At 42.4% G+C, this 25,573-nt stretch overlaps 1 pseudogene across 1 annotated transcript; it reads left to right on the top strand.

Moving 5' to 3' along the window:
- The first annotated feature begins 6,460 nt into the window (after window positions 1–6,460).
- On the top strand, window positions 6,461–10,926 carry LOC308095454 (patched domain-containing protein 3-like; annotated as a pseudogene). The gene is made up of 4 exons: window positions 6,461–7,228; window positions 7,501–7,631; window positions 8,953–9,098; window positions 10,396–10,926. The product of its transcript is annotated as a patched domain-containing protein 3-like (transcript).
- Window positions 10,927–25,573: the final 14,647 nt, after the last annotated feature.

The raw sequence follows: 25,573 nt of genomic DNA, 5'->3' as shown, positions 1-25,573 counted from the left end.
ACTCCCCTTTGTAGCCGAAGTGCAGGAATTCTCTGTGTGGAGGCCAGACTGGAATGTGGAGGCAAGCAACCTAGAGGTTGATGCCCGCCCATCAGTGCCCCTGATGTACCGTTTTGCAACAGCTTTTACGGTCGTCAACAAAGAAATGGATACTTGTTGAGGCCCTTCAGATTCAGAAAGGGCCGTACGCCCCCCCCCCCCTTTTTCTCACCAGAAAAAGCTTTGAACAGAAACCCAGTCGGTTCTGATTCGTAGATATTTCTCTGGTAACGCTCATGCTCAAGAGAGAGAGAGAGAAACTCCTCTCTTAGAGTCATGGCTGCTTTTATCTTCCGCCTGAGATAGACACACTCGTCTGACCTAGGAAGTAACACAAGGCATGTGGAAAACACACCAGTTCAACCACAATGTGTTGTTGTTGTTCAGGGGAGCCTGGCCAGTACAACCACAGTGTGTCACTGCCGTACTGAGCTTAACCAGTAAAACACAGTGCAACGCTGATGTACTGGGATAAAACAGATTCGGATTGCAACCCTCCCAAAAGCTGCTCACCGAGCGAGTGAGTCGGGAGGAGGCGCTGCTGTTATCAGTCCCGTGGGCAACGTGCACATTTCCACGGGGACCGATGACGTCGCCACGCGGTCCAGCGGACTCGTACTGTGGCGTCCATTAGAGACCGTTAGTGTCTGCCATGCTGTGAAACAGGCCTGTCAGGCACAAAGGGCTCATAGAGGAGGCCATCGACGCCCAGGGACCCCCTGGGACCCCTAGCGTCGTGACCTCCTGACCGGGGCTGGATTACGTGCTTGTGTATTTTAAGACATTTTCAAGGAACAAAATAAAGCACAGAGACAGTGTAAAACAACATAAAAAGTTTAACATACTCTTATGAAAACCCTTTATGTGTGTCTCAAAGCACTCAATGAACCTGAGCCTCCATCGTGGTAGTGTAGACAAAGGGCTAACTAGCTTAGTTTGTAAGCTTAGCCTGGTCTAGTCTAGCCTAGCTACAGGTCGCTTTTAGCCTTTAGCTGCTACCTGTAGCTGTTTGGCTAACCAAGAACGAAGGAGAGCTATGGTCACCACGTGTTGTTTTAGGGGACTGGCTAAGCGCTGCACCAAAACAACACTGCTCTTTAACTGTGTCGATGTTAGTGAGGCTAGTCAGCCGCTAAGTGAAACAACATCAGCCTGACTCTATGGGCTCATAGAGGAGGCCTTCGACGCCCAGGGACCCCCTGGGACCCCTAGCGTCGTGACCTCCTGGCCGGGGCTGGATAATGTGCTTGTGTATTTTAGTACATTTTTAATGCAACAAAATAAAGCACAAAGACAGTGTAAAACAACATAAACAGTTTAACATACTCTTATGAAAACCCTTTATGTTTGTCTCAAGGCACCCAGTGAACCTGAGCCTCCATCGTGGTAGTGTAGACAAAGGGCTAACTAGCTTAGCCTGTAAGCTTAGCCTGGTCTAGTCTAGCCTAGCTACAGGTCGCCTTTAGCCTTTAGCTGCTACCTGTAGTTGTTTGGCTAACCAAGAACGAAGGAGAGCTATGGCCACCACGTGTTGTTTTAGGGGACTGTCTAAGCACTGCACCAAAACAACACTGCTCTTTAACTGTGTCGATGTTAGTGAGGCTAGTCAGCCACTAAGTGAAACAACAGCAGTCTGACTGGAGGCTATGCCAACCTAGCATACCATAGCTAGTAATAGTCACGGTTAACTCACCATGAGTGAAGAGACGTTGACATCCGTTTCCATGGAAACAGGTGACGTCGGAACCTAACCCACAGGGCCCGTGCAAGCGTGGGGGTCACGTGACTGAGTACGGAAGCATTCCACGCTGCTCCCTTGGTGTTTACAAAGTCCGTCGCCATCTTGTCTAGGCTTCTTGGCCTGGCTAAAGGAAGCGACGGAGCCACCTCCACCGAAGGAAGCACTCTGTCGCCCTCCAGAGGCTGGCGTGACACGGTGCTTGGCAGGTTGTAAATATTGGGGTGACCTTCGACCCGCGCCGCCATCTTGCAAACCTTCCTTCCCACAGTGGGCCTCTGGCGCCCTCTGCCGGATGGATGGTAGAATTGGAAAATTCTGGCGTGACCCATGTACACTGGCGTATATAAATAGCAATGGGTTTATTACCTTTGTCTTGTTTATAGCATGCACAGTATTCATCCCAGCAGCGTTTGGAAAGTCACCAAGGGACTTTCCAAGCGCTTTGGGCTTATAAGGGGTGGTTATCAACACGGGGACCACCTAGTGATCCCTATGCATCGATGCACCCCGACAGTTGTTGAAAACAGGCAGAGAAGTATCCCATTATTGTCTATCATGCTGTGAAAGCAGGCCTGATAGGCACAATGGGCTTATAGAGGAGGGCATCGACGCCCGGGGACCCCCAGGGACCCCTAGCGTCGTGACCTCCTGACCGGGGCTGGAAGTGTGCTTGTGTATTTTGGGTAATTTTAATGGAACAGAATAAACACGGAAACAGCATAAACAGTTCAACATACTCTTATGAAAACCCTTTATGTGTCTCAAAGCACCCGATTGTAGCCTCGTTCTTCGTGGTACAGACGCCGGCTCTGAAGAGGCTAACGAGCTGGTGTTGTCCTAGCAAGCTAAGCTAGAACAGCGCTGCTAACAACCTGTTGCTTAGTGAGGCTAGCCATTCGTTGAAAACCAGCCGCCACAGGTTCGAGGATCTCTTCCTCGGTGGCTGCGGGAGGTTCTCCCCGTCCGGGGCTCGTCGTGGACACCTCCTGGGTGTCCTGGTACGACGGGAGCTCCAGGAAATCTTCCCCGTCCTCCGCCATGTCGTCATCGTGAAGAGCCATCGACTCCTCGCTGGCAGGGGGGGAGGGAGGGCCGCTGCTAGCATGCTGCGGTGGGGACAAGCCCCCATCGCAGCAGCAGCGGCGGGAGGTGGCGTCAGCGTCGTGGACGCTTGACGCTCTAGTCTTGGCATCGGCACCGGTGGGGGTCCCATGAGCCGGGGGGCCGCTTGTGCTGCCCGACTGGGGTCCCCGGTCCGGTGGCGGTGGAGGTCTCACCGTTATCTCGTCTAGTCCAGCCGACCAGGGTCCTAGCCCTGACGAGCCGAGCGTCAAGTTGAGAAACGGTTAACCTCGTGCCGTTAGGGCACGCATCTGTCTCACCCGGGTGGGTCCTGGCGCAGAACGCGTGATCGACCCCCAAGCAGTGGATGAAGACGCGGTGGGGGTCGTCTGCGGCGATGAGGGGGTCGCATTCCGCGAACCCGCAACTCCTCGGTGGTTCCATCTTGGTCCTCGGTCTGGGAAAACAACAGGCTAAAGCCTAGCCAGTAGCGTAGCCTAGTAGCTGCTAGTATTAGCCTAGCCACTGAATGAATGAATGAGCTAGTAGCTGCTAACCGGTGTTAGCAGCTAACCGGCTTTTTCAGCTAACCGGCTTTTCCAGAACAGACCAAGAATTAAGGAAAACTGAGAGGATAGGTAAATAAATAAATACTTAATAATAAGTTTCGGGAGAAAACTTATTTGCAAGGATTTTCCCGTGGGGATATAATCCTTATTCCCGCATTGGGTTATAGTTGAAAATTTCCTTGCTTTCTTGTGTGTGAATTTCTGCGCATTCGCATGCAGAGTGGAGAAAAGAGGAAGAGCCTACGTCACGAGGGAGCTTTATACTCCCGGGTCTTCCGGACTCGTGACATACCCTTAGCCAATCAGTATTGGCGTCGGGAGCGTGTGTGTTGCTCTGTGTCATCGCCTGAGGGCGCTGATATCCCATAGTGAGTAGTAAACGGAGAACCGTGGTAAAACCCTAGTGGAGCAGCTCACCTGCTGCAGGAGAAGACCTACTAGGGGATAGGTCAGGAGTCGGCAACCGACTGCGTGGTCAGTGTGCCGGTGGTGGAAAAAGTACTACAATTTTGGACTTAAGTAAAAGTATCAATACTGCAATGTAGAAACACTCTGTTACAAGTAAAATTCCAGAATTCTAAATTTACTTGAGTAAAAGTACACAAGTATTGGTATCAAGATGTACTTAAAGTACCAAAAGTAGAAAGTGCTCATTGTGCAGAATGTCCCGTTTCACATGGTATCATATGTATAAAATGTATTAAAACCTTTTGAAAATAGCAGATCTACAAGCTCACAAAGCGTTGCGACGCCTTGCAAGCTTGTAGATCGGCTATTTTCAAATAGCCAAGATTTAAATTAGGGCTGGAGTGGTTAACGTATGTTTTGTAATAATTCAAATTTACAAAGTAACAAGTAACTAAAGTTTTCAAATAATTCTAGTGAAGTAAAAGTACAATATTTGCCTCTGAGATGTAGTGGAGTAGAAGTAAAAGTACAGAAAGCTGGCAACACTGCAGTTAAGTAAAAATACCTCAAAATGTACTTTCCACCACTGCAGTGTGCCATATCAACATTACGTTTAATTATTATGACACAAATTATATATTTTTTAATTTTCCAACTGATTTTGATAGTCCATATACATAACAACCTTCAGAAATATTTTCTTTCACAATCAGGATGTAATGATCATTAGAATCAACAACCCACCTATCTCCCAGACTCCCTCCCCAGTCAGAGTTAGGAGTTTGAATGAATGTAGAATCATGTGCAGGATGTAATTTGTATATATATATGTGAGGGGGACTCAACTTAACTGAATAAACCTTTTTTGAATATGTAATCTCTCTCTCACACTTATGCCAGTGTTCCAGTGATCACTCTCCCCTGTGCCAATGTTGGTGGATCATGGAACGTCCCAAAACTCACCACCAGAGGCCTACGTCAAGGGGATGAGAGGGTAACATAATCTGTGTCTGTCTGTGTACCTTTGGTATTAAATTCACTTTTTGGCTGCCAAACCTGCTCCTAACTCTTTATCCCTTGAATCTAGGCTCCTTTGTTCCCCAATAATTTTGAGTATTTCCAGTTTTCAGTACTATTACTTCTACTCCACTACAAAGCACTACTCCATCTCAAAGGAAAATATTTTACTTTTACTCCCCTACAATTATTTGAAAACTTTAGTTACTAGTTAGCCTACTTTGTCGATTTTTTTTTTTTTTTTGCATTTGAAAAGTTTAAACATTTTGCATAATTAGTACTTTCAACTTTAAGTACATTTTGATATCAATACCTCTTTACTTTTACTCAAATAAATACTCAAGTACATTTTGAATTCCAGACTTTTACTTGTAACAGAGTATGTCTATATTGCGGTATTGATACTTTTAAGTAAAATAATTTGAGTACTTTTTCCACCACTGCTGATATGCCCATATACTGTATGGACATCTCTGTAGTCCTTGTCCCTTTTATGAGGGTGTAGGGAAGAGTCACACTTAATCACAGCATTTTACAGCAGTTACATGAAAAGTGACCAGTGCTTAAAACTTTCAAAGACAAAAGTCTATTAATCTAAGGTGTGTACTGCTGTCTGTCTGTCTCTCTCTCTCTTTCTCTCCCTCTCTCTCTGCCCACTAGAGGCACTACACCAGTAAGGTGGGGTCAACAATTATATGTTTTTCTTTTCAAGATCTTTTTATTAGTTTTTTAGTACAAGGCCCAGGGGCAAGCATACTGCACATACATTTTTATATCGTATCACAGAGACAAAGACAATGTACATACTACTGAAAAATTTAAATAAAAGAAAAAAACGAAAATTAATCAGAGCAGATAGAATAGGAAAAAAGCAGATATAAAAAAATAATACAAAAAAAAAATACATTTTGGGTTTGCTGTGTGCTGCAGTCGCAACAGGCATACGCCACACTATGCAACCTGAGTGTTGTGGTAAAAAGTCATGAACGGGCCCCAGGTCTTATGGATTTTTTTTCTCTGAGCCGGCTATTGAGAATCGCAACATCTCCAATTTAAGGCAAGACATTATATCACGAAGCCATTGAATGAGCACGGGCAGGGCAGCATCCTTCCGGGTCAACGATTATATCATGATGCCTGCGTGACTTATATACTAAGGAACAGGGAACAAAAACTGTTGTCCACCCATCAGGGACAGAGGGCATCCAGATACTGTTTACCTGCTCTGTCAGTGCCAAGATGCTCACAGGGGAGTCCAAAATCATAAAAGATGCAACCTAGATTTGAAACAAACCTAAAGGTTTAATGTAACAATTTCTTTGTTGGAATTCTTTTGTTGTACATTACTGGAACAGCTTGGCTTCTGTTTGGAGGTCTGCTTGACGTGACCCATGATGTCATTTGACACACATTGTCCCAACTGGGAATTATCAACATCAATGCAAGCAAAATTGAGCTCATTACTTTTCCCACTAAAAGGTGCTGTCCCCGCCCTAACTTCATACAGTACTGGAACATAATTATTCAAACCCAATCTCTTCCTGCCAGTCTCTGAGGAAATCAATATGCTGTATCTTGTGGCATTGCCTCATAAGTGCCCATTGACTTTCTTTACAGTCTTCAAAGAGACATCAACCGTAGAGACCAAGGTTCCGGCCAAAGCCTCATCATGGCATGTAAACGGACGGACTGTGTGGAGAAGCCCCTTTCTCTGCTTTTCGAGAAACTCGGACGGGCGGTGGGCTCGCATCCCGTCTGGTTTTTCGTCGTACCCGTGATAGTCTCTGCAGCTCTGGGAGGAGGCTTCTGTTTTCTAAAAGACAGGCAGGACAATAACATTGAACGGCAATTCACACCAAGGCATGGACCCTCTAAGAAAGTGAGGGAATTTGTCAAAGAGAACTTTCCGTACGACGAGTCCTCGTTTTCAAGCCAGAGGCTGTACACGGAGGGCAACTACGCGTCTGTCATTGCGGTGTCCACCGGTGACTCAAACATACTGACAAAAGAAGCACTAGAGGATATCCTAAAGCTCAACGCTAAAGTCAGTGACATCTCCGTGGCTGTGGGGCACCGACACTTGAGCTTCAAGGACTTGTGTGCGAAGACCAATGGAGCGTGTGTGCCGAACGACATCCTGAGAATGATCGACTACAATGCGAGCAACATTGAGCAAATTGACGTTACGTTTCCTTTGTACACGTTGGAATCCAAACAGACATTCTTGGGTTCGGCAATAGGCGGTGTTCAGGAAAATGTCAAAGGCATAGTGCAATTCGCTAAAGCGGTGAAGCTCATGTATTTCTTGGATGATAACAACGAGGGTGCAGATGCATGGTTGAAAGAATTCCAAGAGATGTTTTCAAAAGAGGAAGACAATAATAACATCAAGGTATGTCTGTAAAAGGGGAAATACAATTATATACAGTAGGCTATGGCAGTGGTTCTCAAAGTAGGGTCCAATTAAGGACCCCCAGGGTTCCTTGAGGGGTTTCCAAATGGACGCTTTACAGGTCTGTAACTCTGAGAGTGTAGTTTGAGAACCACTTGGCTAAACAGTATGAGAGTAAAGGCTTTTTCCTTTTTATCTGAACTTTCAAAATCTCTGCTGTGCCAGTTTCACTATATGTATGCATAACAAAATGAATATTAAGATGTTGACTGCAACCACAGGTGGCTCACTATACGTCACTGTCAAGACAAGAGGAGTTGGAGAAACACGGCACAGACGGAATCCCATCGTTGTCGATCACAAGTGCTGTGGCCGTCTCCTTCTCTGTGCTCTCCTGTCTCAGGTAAGGTCCAGTGCTGGGTGTGCGTGTGTGGGGTGTATCAATACTGCAATGTAGAAATACTCTGGTTACAAGTAGAAGTCCGGAATTCTAAATTTACTTGAGTAAAAGTACAAAAGTATTGGTATCAAAATGTACTTAAAGTACTGAAAGTAGAAAGTAACCATTTATGCAGAATGTCCCATTTCACAAGTTTTCAAATGTATCTTTTAATCTTTTGAAAATAGCCGATCTACAAGCTCACAATACGTTGCATTGCGACGCATTGTGAGCTTGTAGATCGGCTATTTTCAAATGGCTGAAATGTATATACTGTAGGGCTGAAGTGGTTAATGTAGGTTTTGTGATAATAATCCAAATCTACAAAGTAACTAGTAATTAAGGTTTACAAATAATTGTAGTGGAGTAAAAGTACAATGTTTGCCTCTGAGATGTTGTGGAGTAGAAGTAAAAGTATCGAAATTCTTCAAAAGTGTACTTAAGTACAGTACTTGAGTAAATGTACTTTGGGGGTGGCAACGTATCGACGCTGTCGGGTGGAAACCTTGTATGTTCCAGATCATATTTCTGAAAATGGAAAGAAAAATGAACCAGTGTTCCAATGGATCTAATGTAGTTATTTTAAATAACTCCATTAGATCCATTGGAACACTGGTTCATTTTTCTTTCCATTTTAGTCATAAGCTCTTGTTAAAACATTTCATTGGTTCAATAATTATTGAAACCCACAGACATTTTCACTTAATTTCTTGTTTTTTAAAACGACAAGATCCAGAAGCTCACGTTGTATTTTTGCCGACTTTTGTGTGACACTGTATGTGTTTGTGTCAACTGTATGTTGAAGTATAGGGCATTCATTTAGGGGGGGGGGAATACATAAAAAGTTGCTATACAGTATGGAGATGCTTTCTGCCCAACAGCAACTATTATGCGTATATTATATCGTCTCTGTGGGTGGAAACCTCATATGTCTAAAACTGTTACTTTTCAGGATTCTAATTCAAAAAGCCAAAAGTAGCAGATCCACAAGCTCAAGCTCGAGCTTGTTTGATTGAATATTGATTGAATACTTTATTAGCAGTCTGCAAAAAAAAAGCACAGGAAAGTACAGTTCAATACACGGTCTGCAAAGAGGATTTTAAATGCAATAAAGACTATGGCTTCTGAATCTTCTACTTTTGATGCTTTTGTGTGACACTGTAGTATGATCAAGTAGGGCGTTAATTTACGGGGAAAAAAAATATATATGGAGATAAGAGGTTTCTGCCCGACAACAACGATATGGATACTGTCTGATAACGATGAGGATGTGTGATTGTCTTAGGCTGGACAACGTGAGGAACAAAGTGTGGGTGGCTGCCATGGGTGTCCTGTCTGCAGGCCTGGCCGTGCTGTCGTCACTCGGCTTGATGTTGTATGCAGGAGTACCCTTGGTTATCACCGTGATACAAACCCCCTTCCTTATACTTGGTAAGACATTGTGTATGGCTGTGGTTCTCAACCGTTTCAGGCCGCGACCCCCCAAAATAACCATATTTGAACTGGGATCCACCCAAAAATAACCATATGTGAACTGGGACACCCCCAAAATAAACATATTTGAACTGGGGACACCCTCAAAATAACCATATTTGAACTGGGGACACCCTCAAAATAACCATATGTGAACTGGGACACCCCCAAAATAAACATATTTGAACTGGGGACACCCCCAAAATAACCATATTTGAACTGGGACACCCCCAAAATAACCATATTTGAACCCCCCAAAATAACCCCCCACCCTGACAAGCACTTGGAATTGAAGGAGTTGAGGCGTTACATTTAGTTTGACTCGGTTTCACAGATAAATATTGTGAAAATAGCTGACCTACAAGCTCACAACGCCTCGCGTTGCTAGGCGTTGAGCTTGTAAGTCATGTTATTATGTTGACAATTTGGCCAATGTTTGACCAGTTTTATAGAATAGTTTGTTTATTACTTTTGATGCAGTAATGGACTTTTTTTTATTTAATTTAGTTTAGATTAAAAAGGTCTTAAAAGTCCTTACACTGTCACTGTCACTATGACAAAAAATGTTCGTCGACAATTTTGACAAGTATCCACAATTTTGTCAACAAATCAAAACTAGACAAAATGTTAGGTAGGGACTAGTAGAGAAGAGATCCAGTAGAACTAAGTATATGCTCGGCTGCGTGTGGGTGTCAAGCTCCAAAAATAGCTGATCTACAAGCTCACAACCGCGTTGCCATCAAGGCACCGCCAAAATACATTTTAGTCGCCCAAATCAACTGTAGATTTTGTATAATATTTAGTCAACAAAAAATAAAACATTTCAGATGACTAAAATATAACTAAAAACTAAAAGGAATTAACTAAATCTAAATTTGCTGTCAAAATTAACACTGTGCGGCTCAGCCACTTTTATTTTATATTGTACATTATGGAATCTCTGCTAACAGGATGTCTTTTGGTACAACCAGTTGATTGATGCACTGCCCATATAATCCCAGAGAGGACCTAATTTTGATGCTACTGTAGCTCCTTACATGTTTTACATGTCTCTCTATTTCCTGTCTCCCAATGTTCTGTAATTAATGTATTTGGAAAAAAATGAAAAGAAGGGCAAATACAGTATTTTATTATCAAATTCACTGTAATATATATCCTGTGTCTCCCCTATGCAATCTCCCTCCCAGCTTTCCTACTACCTGTCTCAATAAATAAAACTAGGAGGACTGAACTACCTTTCTTTGCACCTTTTCAGGAATCGGCATTGACGACATGTTCATCATGGTGTCCAACAGGCAGCACACCAAGGTGAAAGACCCGGTGCCCACCAGGATGGCTCACACCTACCGAGAGGCTGCCATGTCCATCACCATCACCACCCTGACCGACGTGCTGGGCTTCTACATCGGCCTGTCGTCCGACTTTCCCTCCGTCCACTACTTCTGTCTGTACACGAGCACCGCCATCGTCTTCTGCTACGTCTACAACATCACGTTCTTCGGAGCCTTCCTGGCTCTGAACGGGCGTAGGGAAGCCAGCAACGGGCACTGGCTGACCTGCATGGAGGTTCCGTTTGAGAGCCCCGTCGCAGATTCCTCTAAGATGTATCGCGTCTGCTGCGTAGGGGGCGACTACGAACGAGAGACCGGAGCAGAGAAAGAACAGCCGATGACTCGCTTCTTATTATGGCCCGTTATTGACCAAGTCATGGGCCAAAGCCGGACAGACAGACGGACGGACAGGAACAGAGCACCCACCCTTGCTGGTAGTATTGGTGACAATATAGAAGTTTTAGTAGTGCCAGCACACTTAGAAGGGATCTTCCTCACTGTTCATATACATATTCATGCATGCACTGAAGATAGATTTATATTTACTTTTATTGACAGAATATTCAGTGAAAAACAGTGCAGATGTCTAGTGTCAGATTGTCAGTGTATTTACCCACTCTTGCTGGTAGTGTTGGTATCAGGACAGTAGAGGTTGAGGACAGGTTGCTGGTATAGTGTTGGTATCAGGACAGTAGAGGTTGAGGGCAGGTTGCTGGTATAGTGTTGGTATCAGGACAGTAGAGGTTGAGGACAGGTTGCTGGTATAGTGTTGGTATCAGGACAGTAGAGGTTGAGGGCAGGTTGCTGGTATAGTGTTGGTATCAGGACAGTAGCGGTTGAGGACAGGTTGCTGGTATAGTGTTGGTATCAGGACAGTAGAGGTTGAGGGCAGGTTGCTGGTATAGTGTTGGTATCAGGACAGTAGAGGTTGAGGGCAGGTTGCTGGTATAGTGTTGGTATCAGGACAGTAGAGGTTGAGGGCAGGTTGCTGGTATAGTGTTGGTATCAGGACAGTAGAGGTTGAGGACAGGTTGCTGGTATAGTGTTGGTATCAGGACAGTAGAGGTTGAGGGCAGGTTGCTGGTATAGTGTTGGTATCAGGACAGTAGAGGTTGAGGGCAGGTTGCTGGTATAGTGTTGGTATCAGGACAGTAGAGGTTGAGGGCAGGTTGCTGGTATAGTGTTGGTATCAGGACAGTAGAGGTTGAGGGCAGGTTGCTGGTATAGTGTTGGTATCAGGACAGTAGAGGTTGAGGGCAGCAGGTAGTTGGAGAACAGCAGCTGGTAGGCCTGCTGCACAGAGTCCAGTCTGTGAGTCAGCTCTGTCAGTCTGGACTGCTGCAAACTAGACTGAGACTGGAGCATCAAGGTGACACGTGTGACATACACACATGTATAGTCACATTTTTGTTTATTATGAACGTGTTCTTTGTATTTTCAAGAGCCTTATTGTGTATAGAGCACCGAAGTCCTGATGTCACTCGTTCATCCCCAGGTTTGCGGAAGTAATTTCTCTATGGAGAATAACATTGGGTCATCTTAGAATCGTCTCATATAAGAATTGTGGTCCAAAAATAAACACCGCGTGTCGGCGTTATTGTCAGGGAGGAGGTTCTGTATCGTTTATGATAGTCAGTCACTTATATTTGATACAGTCTGTTTCTGGCGAAAATGTAACTAATTCGGCGGAAGTAACATTAGCGTTTTCTCACCGTCAGTTGATGCTTCATATCCATAAGAGTCAACCCGCCGGGGTCATTTGTTTATTTTTGGAACACAGTTCTTATTTGACGCGATATTAAAGACGTCTATGGGATTCAGAATGGGGGTGGAAAACTGCGAACCAGGTAGACAAACAAAGGATGTGTAAATGACGTCAGACTTCGGCGGTCTATTAGAACGAGCAGGGAACTTATTATTTTAGGAACAGACCTATCCCACTTTTCGCCACAAGGTGGCAAATCCGACTGTGAGACAGGTAGTTTTAGGTGGTCAGGTGACATCTTTCTTCAGATGAACAAGGAAGAGAGAAAGAACAACACCAAAACTGACTCTGTCTCCCGTTGTTCCCTGTTTGTTCAGGTAAATGAAGTATTAGAACATTAAACATGTTCAATATGAGCACCTTGCAATGTAAAACAAAGCCTTGTCTTGGTTTTATACCAGAATTGTGGTGATTTTGTATTAGTTTGTTGTGTGTAGTGAAATCTGGGCCTAGGCAGTCAGATTCATGGCAGCCATTACTGCTGCTCACAAACCTGTCCTGTAGTGTGTTTCACTTACATTGTTGTTGTTGCTCCCTTTAGTGGTCTTCAGTGGTCCTTGAGGGGGTTCCAGGGGGTCCCCAGCAGAAGGTGTTAATACATTTTCACCCCTTTATCCGTATTGGATACTTTGGCTATTCAAAAATAGCAGATCTACAAGCTCGCAGCGTTTGTAGATCTGCTATTTTTTTTTAAGTGTTTGGAGAATTTTGTGGAATTACAGACATCAGATACACAGGTACAGCCGTCGTCCCAACAGCCGTTGCCATGGATACAGGACAACAAAGGGCCAGCATCCGGTGTGATGTGTGCCGTTGAAAACAAAACAGACAGACAGACAGACAGACAGAAAGGAGGTCAAAAACAAACACCAAACAACAACAGAGACTGTTCAGATATCTTACTCTACAACCTACTGAGTGTGAATTTGACTGAAAGTGTAAAAATGGATGATCCTACGTTAAATGAACACTGGAGAGATGTTGCTGTGTGCTGCTATGGTTCTGAACCTTGTTCTACTTACTACTGCTTGCAATGTTGTCAACTTATGAAATGAAGATGACTCTGTGTTTGGACATGTTGTCAGCTAAAGGTCAAATAAGACACTGTAGAAACCTCAACTGTCAGTATGATGGATGGAATACTGTAGGTCAATGTTCACACTGCATTGTGGGTAAACTGCTGCTCTGCTCTGCTCTGCCTCTAGGCTGAGAGTGAATGTTTGTGCTGTCTAATGTTCAGTGTACTGACATAAGAGATTTAAGACTGGTTCTCAACATCCGGTCCGGGGACCCCCAGGGGTCCAAATGGACCCTTACGGGTCTGTAACTCTGATGGAACCAAATGGACCCATTTGGCGCCACTGGTACACTTTCAGAGTTCAATTAACACTGTGGGTTTTACAGTGTGGATAAAACCTTTATCAAAAGAGGGTCCACAGCCTATTGTGTATCAAACTGGGGGTCCTTGTAATTAAAAAGGCTGAGAGCCAGTGCACTGCTACTGTAAGTAGCCCTGCAGCAAGATGACATAGACCTACAGTATGGTTGGTGGAAATCTGGTAGTACAGTACTCACTATAGACTATTATAGGAGACATGAAGTACAGTACTCACTATAGAGGGTCTATTATAGGAGACATGAAGTACAGTACTAACTATAGAGGGTCTATTATAGGAGACATGAAGTACAGTGCTCACTATAGAGGGTCTATTATAGGAGACATGAAGTACAGTACTCACTATAGAGGGTCTGTAGGAGTGTGACCAGAGTCAACAGAAAGCAGAACAGGGAGAAGTAATAAGCCAGCTGCCTGTGACACCAGCCTGAAACAGACAGGAAGAATACAAACTATCATCATAAAGCAATGCAATAAACAGTGTTGTCCTCATCTCAACCCAACACTACAGGAGTTTATGTCATTACAGAGGAGTTGAACTATTCAGTGAATTCATATGATATTCATAGGACCTGCAATACTCTTGGCCCTCCATGGTAAATACTTAGATACGACTCCTATAAGAAATAAGCTAAAGAATCAAAAAGCTGTTTAACATAATTATTACATATTATATTCCATTCCTGTCACCCCAGAGAGATGCCTCATTCTAGCCACTGAAGGCAGACTTGCTTTTCAATTATGTTGACATTTAAAACGTTTATAAAATGCTGAATTTGTGTAATATCAGATCTAAATAGAAAATAGAGACCAGACTTGTTGGATGCTGGCTGTTGTTTTGGCTCCATAGTGGCATCCATCAAGTTCTAGAAAAGTTTACATTTCATTAGAAACAAAACATTTAACTCATACATGTCACCAAATTATACTAGCGATACTGTTAGGAGGTGCAGTCTCTACTCACATAGTTAGCTGTTCTATATGATCTCTGTAGGGCAGAGGAGAGAATTAAACATAAAGACTGTTCAGTATGAAGCAATTATTCCATTTAAAGCTCTTCCATCAAGGCAGGAAACGTGCTGTTTCTGGCAAGGCAAGTGAAACACCTGTTACACTTCAGGTTTGATGCTGTGAAGTCTGTCAGTAGAGGTACAGTAGGACAATGTCTATTCATCTGAATATTATGAGTGATACTGTACTGTAGTTCTGCTGTAGCTTCATGCAAAGCAGCTCTATGTCTGATAAGCAAGTGCAGAGTAGTTTTACACCAGATGAAGGCCTCCACTACATGTTGTGATTCTGTTGTTCATCACATCTCATGCTGAACACAGTTTTAATTTCTTACATTTTTATACGAAATGCTCTCCATGCAACAGTGTTGATTTTGACAGCAAATTTTGGTTTAGTTTTAGTCTTTTGAATACAATTCCATTTAGTTTTAGTCATATTTTAGTCATCTAAAATGTTTTAGTTTTTGTCTAGTTTTAGTCGACTAAATATCATACGATTATAGTCGACTAAATCTACAGTTGAATCAGTCGACTAAAATGTAGTTCGCCGGTGCCTTGATGGCATCGTAATGGCTGATTTTACACTTGATTGCATGCTGAAAATAGCCGATCTACAAGCTCGCTGTGACACGTTGTGAGCTTGTAGATCTGCTATTTTCACACCAGAGCACAACCGAACATAAAATGACTCATCTTTTAGTTCTACTGCATCTCTTCTCCACTAGTCCCTCACTTACATTTGAGTCTAGTTTTTATTTGTTGACAACATTTTCAATATATTTAGTCTTAGTTTTAGTCATCAAAGCTTTGTTTTTATTTAGTTTTCGTGAATGATAAAAGTTAGTCGACGAACATGTTTCGTCAGTTTTAGTCGACGAAATCAACACTGCCATGCAATGGTGGACACATGTCAGCCAACGTTAATCTTCTGTCTTGTAGCTTATGAGGATTAATGTAACTCTATGTTTTCCGCTCAGTAAAAAACTTGCCGCTAATAAATCACAGGTACGTACAGTGTTACTGCTATCAGTTATTGTTTATTAGCTTGGTGTTTGTCTTGCTGCTATTTCCTCATATCAGACGGATGACTGGGTGTTAGGCTTAGTCCTGTCTTCACCACTGTTCTGCTCCAGTTGTGACTTAAGGACAGTGGCAGCGGGTTAGTAATAGTTATTATAAAGAACCCATACAGTAGATGGTTATTAGTTCTCCAGGAGGTATTGTCTATGTCTATTAAGCTTAATTAATGATTAATAGCAGAGTTGTGATCAAGGCACTGTTATGCAAGACATGATCTAAGAAAAGACCACACTAACCACACCCTGTCCACACACACATTCATAAACTGTACATGAAACAAACATTGTTTGTGTGAGGAAGGCAGAGGATACAATGAGGGGTACAATACCACTTATTAAAGCTGGTATTATTATTATTATTCACCATATGAAGTGTTTCCATAACCATTAGTTTCATTTACAACCAAGCATACTGTATGCTATGAGGACATCTACTGGGCAAAGTGTGTTATTATATCCAGAACAATTAGCCAATGCTGCTGTAGAATGACTCTCTGCTAAATCTCTGCTACTCTATAAATATGATCCATTGCAGCATTAAAATAACTGCTTCCTTTTTTATTAAGGTCTGCTTTATTTAACTACGGGACACAGCAAAGTAACAACATATGTTTATAATAATGGACAGGTCATCATGTCAGTTCCTGTAGTCCAGACTGCATTGCCACCAAGCAATGAATGAAAAATATGTTTTAATTAGGATCGGTGTGCAGGTTCTACAAATGTACTTTCAAATGATGTTCTGCTTACTTAACACTTAAACTTAAATATACAAGACATTACTGACATATTTAAATATTTCATACTTTCAAAATGTTTTTATATTTGAAAATGCATGAACATTTTTCAACATGGAAATGATTATGACGATTATGCAAAGATAATTGTGTTTAGACGATTATGTAATAATTGTGTTTAGACGATTATGTAATAATTGTGACAAGCCTCGTCGCCACTACTGATTTCTAACCCTTTACTGTCATTTTTAATAAGATTAAAGAGAATTAGGTCAAACTAGCAGGTTCAGAAGCATCTGCCATAAAACCCTATTATTCTCGGATAATTTCAAATCAAATTCTCAATCTGAAATGTCCCTCAGGGCCCAGGCAGCCAGGCCCTGCATCCTGTTCTTTGATGAGTTTGACTCGCTGGCCCCCAGGAGGGGTCATGACAACACAGGGGTGACGGACCGCGTGGTCAACCAGCTCCTCACACAGCATTAGCGCGGCACTCGGTGCCGCGCTATGAGCTTGTAGATCTGCTATTTTTGAAAAATCGTGAAAATGTGTGCAAATCTTTGAATATATATACTGTTTAAAGTGAACATTTTTAACTAAAAAAATAGTTTCTGGGGGGGTCCCTGGAGCAACATATTTTGAGATGGGGGTCCGCGGCCAAATACATAACATTTTGGGGGCCCTTGACATGAGAACGTTTGAGAACCACTGATTATAGCAACATATGTTTTTTTTTTTTTTTTTAAACTGTTAGGATTTAGAAGACATTTGTAGAATCCCAGTTGCAAATATTTGAGTTACAAATGTTTGTTTTAAAAAAACTTGTATTCAAAGATTTGCAAACATTTTCAAGACTTAAAAAAAAATAGCAGATCTACAAGATCATAGCACGGCACTCGTGCCGCGCTATGAGCTTGTATATCTATTATTCTTGTATATCTGCTATATCTAAAAACTACTCAGTATTTCTTCCACCACTGCAAATATACTGTACATAGAGGCACCACATGTATACCAGAAAGCCACTAGATGGCACTGTAACACAATTTATTTTGTTATAAACCCCCAGAACTCTCAGTGCGTCTCTGGTCCAAACTCCGTGAGCCAGGACCTCACAGGGTTGTCGGTACGACTCCCCCCGGCCTACATGCCTTCCATCCAGAGGGGCTTTGAGGAGCTGAACCAGGAGCAGATGGAGCGCCTCCTACAGGAGATCAGAACCATCAAGAGCAGCCACAGGAGAGACAATGTGAGTTACACCCATAGACTGTAAAAAATATGGACGAAGGGAACAGTGAGGTCACCCATTGGTTTCTACAGACACGTTTTCAAGACACTTTTTTTCGGCAAATTCAAATCCACCATCTTGGAATTTCCGGTCTCGAAAAGCAATGTTCTTAAATACAGCATCACAATACTTTTAACCCCTTTATCCATATGTTATATATTGGCTATTCAAAAATGGGGGTCCGCGGCCAAATACATACAGTATCAATATCGGGGTCCAATTCTGACAAAGTTCTAACATGACCCTATTGTATGTAAGATGTGTGTAATGCCCTGGGATCCTTACCCGGGCCTCTGCTGCTCATCTACCTCCAAGGCTTCGGGCTTGTGTGTGTGTGTGTGTGTGTGTGTGTGTGTGAGACTGTGTTGTGTGTGTGTGTGTGTGTGTGTGTGTGTGTGTGTGTGTGTGTGTGTGTGTGTGTGTGTGTGTGTGTGTGTGTGTGTGTGTGTGTGTGTGTGTGTGTGTGTGTGTGTGTGTGTGTGTGTGAGAGACTGTGTTGTGTGTTCAGCAGGACTGTGTGTGTGTTTGTAGGTGTGTAGGTAACTGTGTTTTGTGCAGTGCTGGGCAGTAACACGTTACTTTTAATATATTACTGTAATATTATAGTTTTACCCAGTGTAAGGTATTACTCTGCCAAAACAGTAATATTATACCATATACTATGTAAAAAATAGTACATATTACCTATTACTCAGGTTTTGTTGGCTGCCTTTTCAAAACATTTAGTTTAAAAGGTCAAGAGAGATTGCTGCTTTAAATATATGTAATATAATATGTAATATAATATATTACTCTTGATTCCAAGTAATAAGTAATGGATGGATGTAGATCCAGAGGTGTGTTGGCACGGCACACTTGTTCTGCCAGCCTGGTGCCAGGAGTCAATATTAAACACATTCACTGCTTTATAAACATTGTTAATGTTTTCTGTGTGTCTGTCTGCGGCTAATCAGCGCCAAACGTCTTGCCTGGTGCTCACTGGCTCCAGGCGACATGCGTGCATGCTTCTGTAGCACAAGAGATGTGTCAAGGGCTTTATAAACCCAAGGCCTGCTGCAGGCGTGAACATGCAGGCGGCCTGCAGTTCAACACTACTGTTAGGAACATCTTCACTCTCCATTTGAATGGAAGAAGCTACTGTAAAAATGTGGTATTCACTCATATCTTTCATGACACTGTGACACAAGAGATATGTCAGGGGTTTGTAAGCAGAGGATTCTTGGTTCAAGACCTCCCTTTGACCATTTACAATCTCCATCTAAAGTCTATAAAGTTAAGTTTATCATTCACACTTTTGTCTTTCATGCCTCTGTGGCACAAGAGGTATAAGTAGATTAGTTGAAGGCTCTTGGTTCAAAACCCCAAAAGTACAATATTTGCCTCTGAGATCAAGTATTTAGTATAGAAAGAAAATGTCATAGGTCTACTCAGGTAACTGTGTTGTGTGTGTGTTCAGTGTCATCAGGACAGTGTGTAACTGTGTGTTTGTGTTCAGTGTCATCAGGACAGTGTGTAACTGTGTTGTGTGTGTGTGTGTGTGTTCAGTGTCATCAGGACAGTGTGTAACTGTGTTGTGTGTGTTCAGTGTCATCAGGACAGTGTGTAACTGTGTTGTGTGTGTTCAGTGTCATCAGGACAGTGTGTAACTGTGTTGTGTGTGTGTTCAGTGTCATCAGGACAGTGTGTAACTGTGGTGTATGTGTTCAGTGTCATCAGGACAGTGTGTTGTGTGTGTGTGTGTGTGTGTGTGTGTGTGTGTGTGTGTGTGTGTGTGTGTGTGTGTGTGTGTGTGTTAAGTGTCATCAGGACCAGTGGTGGACAGTAACGGAGTAAATGTACTTGAGTACTGTACTTAAGTACAGATTCTGAGGATCTGTACTTTACTTGAGTATTAGATTTTTTTGATACTTATTACTCTTACTTGAGTACATTTCCGAGACAAATATTTTACTTTTACTCGAGTGCATTTCTAAGAAGACTGTAAAGTACTGAGTACTTTTAGGTTGTCTGTTTTTTTTTTCCACACTTCTGCTCTCACACTAGCATGTTCCTGGCTTCCCTCTCCGCTCTCCTCTTTGTTACATCTTGTATGTGTGTGTAGGAGTAAAAGTATTTAGTTCTGGTTCCTCAGTCATTTCTATGTTTTTATAGGTGTTTCTGCAGGCTTTGTATAACGTAGTGGTTCTACAAGCACATCAGTGCAGGTGGTTTCAGAGAGTTACTTCTCTGAAACAAGAGTTACGAGATCTACTTAAAGAGGCACTATGTAACTTTTTTTAATGAATGAAATGTCATTTTGTATGTTAATACAATATAACTTATACAATCTGTATGGTAGAGTATGTTAATACAATATAACTTATCCAATTGGGGCGGTTATATTTTGTCTCCCTGCTCTTCTATTGAGACATTTAGATTACGATCTGAGAGACACAGGATCTGACATGAATTTTGACCAGATGTGTCAGTATAGGAAATCAAAGGTTGTTTGTGTGGAGACCAAGCAAGTCGACTTGTCAGTCTGCCATCTTGTTTTGACAGGGTGAAGTTCACCGCTGTGCATGTCAGCGCCATCTTGTTTTGACAGGGTGAAGTTAACGGTTGTGCGTGTGGGTAGATATGAAACATCCTCTGCTCTCATGAGAGCAGAGGATGTGGTCACAAAGAACCACATGCCTTGCAAACAACACCTGCCTCTCTGCAACCACCATCTCTGCAGGCATGGATGCCGATTTATGTTGGGCGGGTAGGGTACTCAACAACAAGTCACACACACATCAACCAAGTTTTAACCCCTTAATCAGAAATACCTGATGAATGTCAGTTGGAAACATTGTACTCGCAATAAAATACTTTTTTGCTGTAAGTGAAGACAGTGTGCGCGATCACCATACTTTCCTGTCTCATGCACTGGCTGCCTGCTCCTACGCACCTGTCCCAGTAGGTGTGCAAAAGGACTTTTTTTTTTTACTAAATTTCAAGTCATACTATTTGATTATTGGCTGATGATGAAACCATAACTGGTATAAGGACTTTGCAGATTACAGGCAGAGAGTTTGAATGACAGAAATCTGTTCACAATAACACACAGTATCAGAGCGGGTACATCGTGCATCCTGTGCACGTTACAAAGCATCACACAACAGTCATCCGACCGACACATTTCCTGTGGGTGGTCGGCTTTCTCATTGGGTGCTCGGGCTCCCCGGCACCCACAGGATTGGCGCTAATGTCTGCAGGTCTCTGTACAAACATACACTGAACAGAGAGAATGTTCTGTTTTCTATGTCAACTGTATGCATGCAGAATGAGCATGTAAGGTATTGTGTCATATCACCAGATGTTACTTATAATCTGATGAAAAAATATGTGTAATCACTGTAATCAAAACGCCCTCCATGACAGTTACTCTATGCATTTTTTTTTTAGAACAAATGGCCTCAGTTTAAAGTTAGCTCCATGTCCTAATCGTTGAAGCTGAATATTATTGTATCTTGACAAAAAGGTCACAGTTGATGGCCCTGGATCTGAGAATTTGTACCAAATAGATTGTCTTTACCACCAAAGTACATTAAGAACTGGAATATAATGAATGTGATCTGAGTGCAGCTTTGTCAGCGATGTGTCACTCATGTGTGACTCCTGTTATTTCCTCATGAGAAAATGATTCTCTTTTGAGGCTCTGGGGTTCATGCTGGTCCCCAGGAAGACTAAGCTGACCGCGCTTTTGTGGTGGCCCACATCAGATCTGCTAAGTCCATCAAGATTATTAAGTCCTTACAAAAAACTCACCTTCTCTCTGGCTTTTAACAACATCCACTCCTAAATATTCCTATTTTAACTCCTATCTAATGTTTTCTACCTTCTGTGTACATACTGTAGGTGTAAATGAACAATCTCGCTCCATGTCTGTGTCTCCATATGCAGGCATGTTATGTGTTTTATACATGTTTTTGTTTTTGTGTTTTTGTTCTTTGATTTGATGTATTGCTTTTCTTTTACCTGTGCAGCACTTTGGTCAACTAAGGTTGTGTGAAAATGTGCTCTATAAATACAGTTTGATTGATTGATTGATAAGCTAGTAACTCCCATCATGATGACTGACTATCAGATGACATTACCTGAGTCTCAGACACAGCAGAGAATGTAAAGGAACTACTGGCAGTAGAAACACAGCAGAGAATGTAAAGGAACTACTGGCCGTAGAAACACAGCAGAGAATGTAAAGGAACTACTGGCAGTAGAAACATAGCAGAGAATGTAAAGGAACTACTGGCAGTAGAAACAGAGAGCAGGAAGATCTGCCTCAAGCTCTATGCCAAGAGAACTAAAGTATCTGTATTTAACACTGCCGTTTTTACCACTGCCGACGGGACAGTGCTCGAGGTAGTCGAGGACTTCAAAGGACTTTTACTTTTAGGCTACTTGTACTTTAAGTATTTTTAAAAGCATGTACTTTTGAATACTTAAGTATATTTAAAAGCAATTACTTTTTTACTCTTACTTGAGTAACATTTTGACTGAGCTACTTTTACTTGTAGTGGAGTAAATTTGACCAGGAGTATCTGTACTCTTACTCAAGTACTGGGGTTGAGTACTTTGTCCACCTCTGATCAGGACAGTGTGTAACTGTGTTGTGTGTGTTCAGTGTCATCAGGACAGTGTGTAACTGTGGTGTGTGTGTGTTCAGTGTCATCAGGACAGTGTGTAACTGTGGTGTGTGTGTGTTCAGTGTCATCAGGACAGTGTGTAACTGTGTTGTGTGTGTGTTCAGTGTCATCAGGACAGTGTGTAACTGTGTTGTGTGTGTGTTCAGTGTCATCAGGACAGTGTGTAACTGTGGTGTGTGTGTGTTCAGTGTCATCAGGACAGTGGTCAGCAGGTGACTCAGTGGATCAGACCTGCTGCTCAGTCAGTCTCATCTGACCTCTGACCTCAGCTCTGCTGACCACCAGAGCCTCTCTCAGCAAGGCTGACTGGAGCTCATATACAGCAGCCTGTGAGTACAATACACTGTTCTACACACTGTGGTTCTATAACTTTATATTTAATCCATTAAGACCGGGAACACATCTGTGTCATTTTAAGATTTCTTTGGCTATTAAAAAAATTGCAGATCTACAAACTCATAGCGATGAGCAGAGGTGGACAGTAACGGAGTACATTTACTTGAGTACTGTACTTAAGTACATATTCTGGGGATCTGTAGTATTAGATTTATTTGATACTTATTACTCTTACTTGAGTACATTTCCAAGACAAATATTTTACTTTTACTCGAGTACATGGACGCACACGGCCGAACGATGGAAAAAAAACTGTTTTATGTGCGTGCGCCAGGCAGTGCATCTGTCTGCCTGCCTGTGTGTTTGTGTGCTGTATACGAAGGACGCTAGGACCCTGGGGGTGCCGCTCGCGCGTGTGTGTATGTTTGTGTAACCTTGCATCACCAGTCTTTCCACCTCGGAGGAAAGCCTGGTGTTCGTTACTAAAGACCCATATGATCCGGTCTACTGAAAAAAAAAAGAGAAAAGAATCCTGTTTCCGGATTCTGCCCATCCGGTTTTTGCGGTGCCGCTTTGTTTTGGTTCCCCAATTTAAATGGAATAGAATTTCCCCGTGGGATAATACAGACGCTAAATAGTCTCCGGAAAGTGCACGCACATTTATATTTAAAAAATAAGCTAAACTATGCCGAATCAAGGATTTTATTAGCACGGACCTATTTTGTGGTGAGACGTGTTTCCGGTTCTGCCCATCCGGCCACTTTTCTTTTTTTTTACTTCCGCTCCCGACCGGATCATATACCCGAAAAGGAATGATGCCCAGGCTAATGTTTGTGTGCATGGTTGTGTGAGGTTTCCTCATTTTGAGAAGAAATGTGTGTTGTGGTGGCCGTGGGGTGGAAGAGAGAGAGATATGCCCCGGCCCTAAAAAGAAAACACTTTGTTCTTAAAACAAACAGTGGGAAGATAAACTGTGTTAAGCCCATGAGTGGAGATGTGTCAGAGCCTTCTGAATCTGCACCTTGTGTCAGACTGTCTGACTGTCTGACTCTGTAGCACCAGGTTAGAACTCCATGCAACGCTCTGGACCAGAGCTACTGTATGTCAGAGGGAGGTTTCATACATGCTGGCGACACGAAATAATGGTGCATCTAACATTGCTCTGAAAATAAGTTGCTGCATGTGAGGTTACGTTAGTATATAGCTTATAGTTAGACACGGACTGAGGTGCAACAGCATGGACTGTCAGCTGAACAGTGCAATGTTTAATGATCCAAATACTGCAAGAAAATCCAAGGCTGAGATGATAACAGCCCCAACACTGTGTTGGATATTCTGAAAGACCTGCACTAGGTGAGCAAGTAAATGCACCCCCCTGTGTGTGTGTGTGTGTGTGTGTGTGTGTGTGTGTGTGTGTGTGTGTGTGTGTGTGTGTGTGTGTGTGTGTGTGTGTGTGTGTGTGTGTGTGTGTGTGTGTGTGTGTGTGTGTGTGTGTGTGTGTGTGTGTGTGTGTGTGTGTTTTTTTTTTACATTATGGCCATTATAGCCAACAAAATAGCCAATTCGAGGTGCCCAGACGTCCCTAGTGCCCACCTATCCTGTATCCGATTTGAACATGCTTGTAGAACATTTCACATTTAAGGCCTCATTTGAACAATTGCTATAAAACCTGTGGATGTCATTATGGCATAAACAATAAGTTGGGTACATTTTGGTGGTTCAAATCATGTACAGCCTACTTATTTCATACCCTTTTCCAAAGCATACTTTTATTATTTACTTTTTCACATTTTGCAAACAACTGCCAATGTCAAACTGCAAAACATACATACATACACAATGGTGTATGGCTGAAGCTTGCATTTATAGTATTTAGCACATAGCAGTGACATATGGTACTCTTGAATACCTTGAATATTCTTGAAAGGCAAAGAGTGCCTTGAAAACAATGCAATCAGACAGTATGGCATACTGTCTGATTGGGGAAACGTTTTTATTTTATAGGACCCATAGAATCACAAAATGTGATCCTGATCATGTGAATTTTAGTTTGTTCAAGATGGTATATTATACAGAGAGAGAGAGAGAGAGAGAGCCCATTAAATCCGGGAAAGCATCTGTGTCGCTTTATATGTAGGTCAGTATCTCACCTACTTAGACCAATCAATAGTCTGATTAAACGTGATAATGTCCCATTCAGTGCATTGACAGCATCCGAAGTGGGTGGGCAGTTTCAACAAAGTGAAGTGAAGTTTCTGGATGTGTAGTTCTTTGACTAGAGCTATTTATACAAGTGAGGACAGAGGAATGTACACTATTCAACATGAAAACATTATACACGTGCAATATAAGATATTAATATTATCCAGCAATATGAAAACATTAGTGCACCTTGACAAAATGAAAACACCATTACATTATTATGAATAGCATTAACCCCAACATGGGGGGAACATAAGCCAAACATATGTGGTGTTGACAGAAAAAAAAGCGTCCGAGAAATGGAGGTCAGTTTTTTACTGAGAATAGAGGGTTCAAGTAGGTTAACTTCTCAGTTATTTTGGATAGTAATGTAATGTATTATTCTGCTATTCTTTATTATGCTCACATAAGCTATTCAGGTGGGGTAAACTAAACAGTGCAAAGTATTCAGGTCATTCACCACAAATAAATAAGGGTGTTTACATTTATTGAAATACGAGTGCATGTGTTATAGGTTTGTTCTGGGCTATATTATCCATTGCTTGACAGACAGGCCAGGCAGGCCAATCAGACGGCAGGCCACCAGGGATTGTCCCGCCCCCCCCAACGGCCAATACGG

This window comes from Gymnoscopelus braueri, assembly GCF_963280865.1.
Source record: "Gymnoscopelus braueri genome assembly, chromosome: 11".
Taxonomy (NCBI): Eukaryota; Metazoa; Chordata; class Actinopteri; order Myctophiformes; family Myctophidae; genus Gymnoscopelus; species Gymnoscopelus braueri.
This window is presented reverse-complemented; position numbering and strand designations above follow the sequence as displayed.